Here is a 6,079-nt window from a genome sequence, read left to right on the forward strand (position 1 = left end):
ACTAAAAAAAAGTTTAGCAATTATGATACTTAAAAAGTGATTTGGAATAAATAGTTTGTGATACATTTCTCCTTTTTATTTCCATTTATAATGTTCTGTCTACAGATAGATGCTGGATTTATCTTACCCTCATTCCAGAAATGGTCAAAAAATAGCTAATGAATCTTAGTCAAATTACTTAATATATCTGAAACAGTTTATTCTTTTGAAAAACTAGAATCAGACTAAAAGTTCTCTAATATTCTGCTTTCAGAGACTTCAGAATATCATATGCCTAAAGAGGTCAAATATTATAACCATTTATTTCACCAAAGAGGTTGTGACATAAGAATGTCATTCATCAGAGGCAGGATTTGAATGCATATACCCTAATTCTAAATTATTGCTATTTCTCCTCTATCATGTTTGCTGTGATTACATACTTTGTGGATACGAGTTAAACTGAAGCAAAATCACAAAGCAAGTTAACTTTGCCTTTGGTAAATTTTGGTAAATCCTTCATGATATTAGGCAACCAGTATACTCACATGAGAGTCAAACAGGACCCCTATCCCTTGACTTCTGCCTACCTATTCTAATCATATCACAGGTTTCCATTCTGTGTTCCACTCTGTTTGTTCCCCCCTGCAAATGGCAGCAATTGATTGACAGATTTTAAACAGAGGAAGTCATTAACTACCCTGGACTTCAGTTTCATCTTTTATAAAACAAAGGATTTTTTTTATATTTCTAGATCTATGATTCTATTATCATATGGTTTAAAAATTAAACTGTTCTAATACATTGTATTTCCCAAGTAACATAATGCTTTGATACATTGAAGTTGAAAAAAATGACTTTAACTATCCAGTATATCCTTAAGGAATGAAGCTCATGGGGAAAATTTCAAATGTTTATATCGATAAGGAGGAAGGAATATTGTTGATCAGATGGAGTTACAAGTGACCTCAAAATCACAGCCAATAAGGAGCCACATACTTTTAATTAGGTATGAGACCTTACCAGAGAGAATGGCATGAGTTATTGTAAGTTGGAACCAGTATAAATTAGGTAGGTTTAATTGTATTACTAAGATTACCATGGAGACCTTTTCTGATTTTCCCAGCTGCTCTCCATGCCTGGATACCTCCATATTTGGTGTACATGTAAGTATGTATGTATATGTGTATGTATATATATGAATAAATACAAAATGAATACATGCATACATACATACATATATACAAAAGAGCATCAGTCCTGGAATCAGGAGAACCTGTTCAAATCTAGCCTCAGATACTTGACACTAACTTGTGACCTTGGGCAAGTCACTTAACTCTGATAATCAGGGTCACCTCCAGTCATTCTGATTCATATCTGGTCACTGGATTCAGATGGCTCTGGAGAAGAAAGTGAGACTATGACTTGGCATAGCACCCCCTCAAATCTAATTCACATATTTGTCATGGCATCACCTCCCTGTTATCTTGGTCTTCTTGAACAATGGACAAATATCATCATCATCATCATCATCATTATCATCATATATACATGACTATATGATATATACATTAATTTATTTTCATTTATATATTTTCCCCTAGATAGAATAAAATATCATGGAGAACAAAACAATTTCATTTTTGTCTTTTCATGCCCAGGACAACCCAATGATTGGCACTTAGAAGGTACTTAGAAACTTAATTAATTGATGGATTAATGATTTGAAGAAATATTTGGGGAGAGTTTTTCATAATCAAAAATAGAACAAAACTTTTCAATGCATGATATTATGAATGAAGAGAGACTATGCTTCAGAAAACTTACTCAAACAAGAAGAATTCCCATTGTGATGCAAATTTTCGTTCATCTGTATTTGTGAAGTTGTAAAATAGTTGAAAGAGTATTCAATCGGGAATTAGAAAACATGTTTTATGTTCTAGTTCTTGAACAATTCCTTCAATATCTTTGGGAATCAGTTTCCTAATCTGTAAACAATAGGAGTTGAACAAGGAGCTGGGGTATAAAGTTAAAAAGCAAGTCAGACCTTGATATCAAGATGTAATGTAAGAAATATCCATGATAACGAAATAGGAGAGGGGGGGAAAAGTATAAAATATCTTCTATGTGCCTAATATTGTGCTAGAAGATGTAACAAAAATAATTCAATATCAATTTTTAAACAACACGTTTTAAGAAATCCATTGAAAATGAAATAACTTGCTAAATTGAAGAGGAGGATAGGAAAAAATGTAGATGAGGGAGATAAAGAGAACCAAGGCTAACTCAAACCAATTATGGCAATATTTAATAACTACTTATTGGAAAAATTCTTACAATATAACATCTAATTCATGTAATAAGTAGCATGGCAGCAGCTTATATTTATGTTATTTTTAAGTTAACAAGACACTTTAGTAGAATTAATTCATTTGAGCCTTACAACACTTCTGGGAGTGGGGATGGGAGGTTATAGTAAAACAAATAATAATATTATTAATAACATAATAATAATGTAATAAAACAAATAATAATAATAATATACAGATAGGTAACTGAATTCCCTTAATTTCAATGAGATGCAGATGCCTCACTTATAAAAAAGAGATAATAATATATGCAGAATCTGCCTTACAGTTATAAGAATCAAATGAGATAAAGTATATGAAATATTTTTCAAATCTTATAGTATGTGTCAATGGTCTTAAAATACATTTTGTTTTTCTGTCACCTGTATCTATAAATATGTTTATGCCCTCCTTCCCTGCCCAACAAGCTATCCTTTTGAATAAAGATTTTCAAGAATTAAAAAAATACCTGTTAAGTGAAATTAACAAACTAAAACACATCAATTGAATCATATTCCACACCCTGAGTCCCCCTCCTCAACAAAGAAGGGAGGGTTGTGTTCATTGTTGCTCTAATATGACCTGTCCAGAAATCATACCACTTTATAATAATAGAGGTACAACTCAAAAGCAGGGCTGCTCAAAAGCCTTTTAATATTCTTTCTACCACAACCAGGGTTTAGAAAGTGTGATTCTCACAACAATCCTGTTTGATGGTTAGTACATCCTTACAGATGGGAAGGAAACTGGGGTCCAGAGAAATGAATCTGTTCCATTGTACTATCTCTCAAGTAAATCACTAGTGAAACTACATAGTTATTTTCTGTGCCCTTTATAATTGCTCTGCATCAATCTAACATTCCTTTTATAATATGAAGTAATTGAAGATTTATATAACACCAATGCTAAAAGATTGTACTTCAAGAGTGTAATAGACAAGAAATAATGCACTTTACAAACCAGAGAGCAAAAAAATGAGCACTGAATAAGGATATAGGGCAGAAAGGAGAGAAAGAAAGATAATACTGAATTGGGAAGTGGAGAGCAGAGATGAAGTGCTACTCTAACAGAAAAAAAGCTACAAATTGTATTAGTTGCTGTTCATTGCAATTTTTTTCTTTTTTCCCTTCGCTTTTCTTTTTTCCAATGTGTGAACCCATGGACAGTACAGATTTTGACATCTCTCATAATACAAAATGGCTCAAACAATCATTACAATCAACAATCATTACAATCAACCAAGTGAAATGGCTGGAAGATGCTTAAATGCCTTTAGTTCTAGCTTATCATTCACTGAAGCAGACTTCAGACCATCTCTGTCTACTGATTAGACCACCACTTAATGTACTGTAGCCTAGACTCTGATTTATTAGAAAGGGGACAAAAAGTTGACCTTAGAGTACAGTATGTGTATATGTATACACACACACATACTTGCATATAATTTATTTTAACCTTCTGTTTTAAAAATTTGGGGTTTAAAATTATCTCCCTCCCTCCAATTCCTCCTCTACACATTGAGAAGGCAAACAATATGTCAATCATGTATATATGTATGTATGTATAAACATGTGCACATGTATTTAATTAGAGCTGTCAAATTTGCCCTTCCTCCCCCACCCTTGACATATTTCTGAAACTTGTGATTCTCTATTTCCAAATATTTTATACTACTAGATATCATGTGCTGACAGATTTTTTTTACCTCTTTATGTCAGCATCTACTTGATATGCAGCTAATACACCTGTGATTGAAAGAACAATTCCCAAGATCCTGAAAAAGGAATTTAAGCATGTTGAAGCTGTTCTCCACATGTGTTTGTATATATGCACTTACTGCAGAATCAGGGCTTGCCGGGAGCTCAAATAATTTTCTTTCCTTTTCCCAATTTTATTTAAGCAAAACCTCTAAGCACTATATGGTATACTTGGACAGTTCTTAAAAACAAAGGCATATTTCTATATCTGCCCTTCTATGTCTTTTTGGGGGGGGGGGGGGTTGTAAGGCAAAGAGTTTAAGTGACTTGCCCAAGGTCACACAACTAGGTGGTTCTTAAGTGTCTGAGGCCAGATTTGAATTCAGGTACTCCTGACTCCAAGGCCAGCGCTCTATCCACTGAGCCATCTATCTGACCCCTGCCCTTCTATGTCTAAAGAACATGATGACAGTGATTGTATTGCATTTTTGTTTCTTTTTCCAATTTTCTATCCACCCTTTCTCAGAAAAACATAAACTTCTTGAAGACAGGTCCTATTCAACAGCAGGCTAATTGTTTGCTATTTTTCTTTTTGTTTTGTTGTTTTGCTTGTTGATGATTTTGATCTATCCCTGGGACTTCATCAATTTAAGAAACCTCTAGAAGGAAACTTTTATCAATATAGCTTGACAGCCAGTCCACAAATGTATAGTCTTAGAGACTGGTCCCAGAGTTCAAGTGATTTGTCCAAGGTCACACAATCAGTATGTGAAAGAGGGAAGAATTGACCATAGGTTATCTATAATTCTGAAGCCAGATCTATATGCACTATGCAACATTACCTCCTGTTTGGCATAAAGCAGGCATATAATGAATGCTTATTTAATTAGATTCAATTTCTACTAATTAATTAAGGGCTTCTAAGAAAATAAGCAAATCCTGTAGAAAGAAATGGGATTTTGCTTCCCTTCATTCTTCACAGTTTATGACAAAGTGTTTAAGAGAGAGAAAATCAAGGGTGTCCATAAATATTTCCTTAATGGAAAGTTTAAAATTTTTCTTTGGGGTGGAGCCTATGATATAGGCTCAAAGCAATGGAATTGCTGACAAAATGAAACGTTCTTTGAATTATTGAGTTAATTAAAACATATAAACAGTTTTAGTTACTACATATAAGACAGGACTTCAAAGAAAACAATTTTATACAAATCCTTAATAATTGCTTAATCTTGATCTAATGTTTTCCAGTAATTTTCTTTAAAATATACTAATCTAGGAATTGGGAAACTACAAACTCCTACCTCCTTTTGTACAGCAAAGATTCAGAATGGCTTTTACATTTTAAAATAAAGTTTTGCTATATTTTTAAAGGCAAAAATCATTCTTAGTTCAGTGGGCCATATAAAAGCTGATGGAAGGGAGAAGTTGGCCCTAAACTATACTTGGTTGACATTCTGCTATAATCTATCTGATCTTTAACTCTTAAACTAGAACAAGAATATTCCCAGAACTTCATTTTAGAATTCAGGCAAACTTTGCATCAATTTCCTTTATAGACTCTCATGACGAATTTTTATTTCTACTTTATTTTAATTGTTGATTTAATATATTTTATTTTTTCTTAATTACATGATAAAACAATTTTCAACATTTTTTTTGAGTTCCAAATTCTATACTTTCCTCTTTTCTCCCCCCCCCCCCACAGATGGTAAGCAATTAGATATAGGATAGACATAGTGCAATCATGCAAAATATAAACATATTAGTAATTTTGAACAAGAAGACTCAAAAGGAAATAATGAAAGTAAAAAAATAGCATGTTCCTGTCTCTATTCAAATAATATTGATACTTTTTCTGGACGCAGATTGTATGCTCTGTTCTTATTACTTTGGGATGTACATTTCTCAGCCCCTGTAATACCCTCCTCTAGATATACATACATATATGTATATATATATATATATGATATTTTGTAACAAGACAGAGTTTCTACTGTCAAGGAGCTTATGATCTTTTAGGAATGATAATCCAGAGCAATTATGTCAAGCTATGAT

This window comes from Macrotis lagotis, chromosome X (assembly GCF_037893015.1).
Source record: "Macrotis lagotis isolate mMagLag1 chromosome X, bilby.v1.9.chrom.fasta, whole genome shotgun sequence".
Taxonomy (NCBI): Eukaryota; Metazoa; Chordata; class Mammalia; order Peramelemorphia; family Peramelidae; genus Macrotis; species Macrotis lagotis.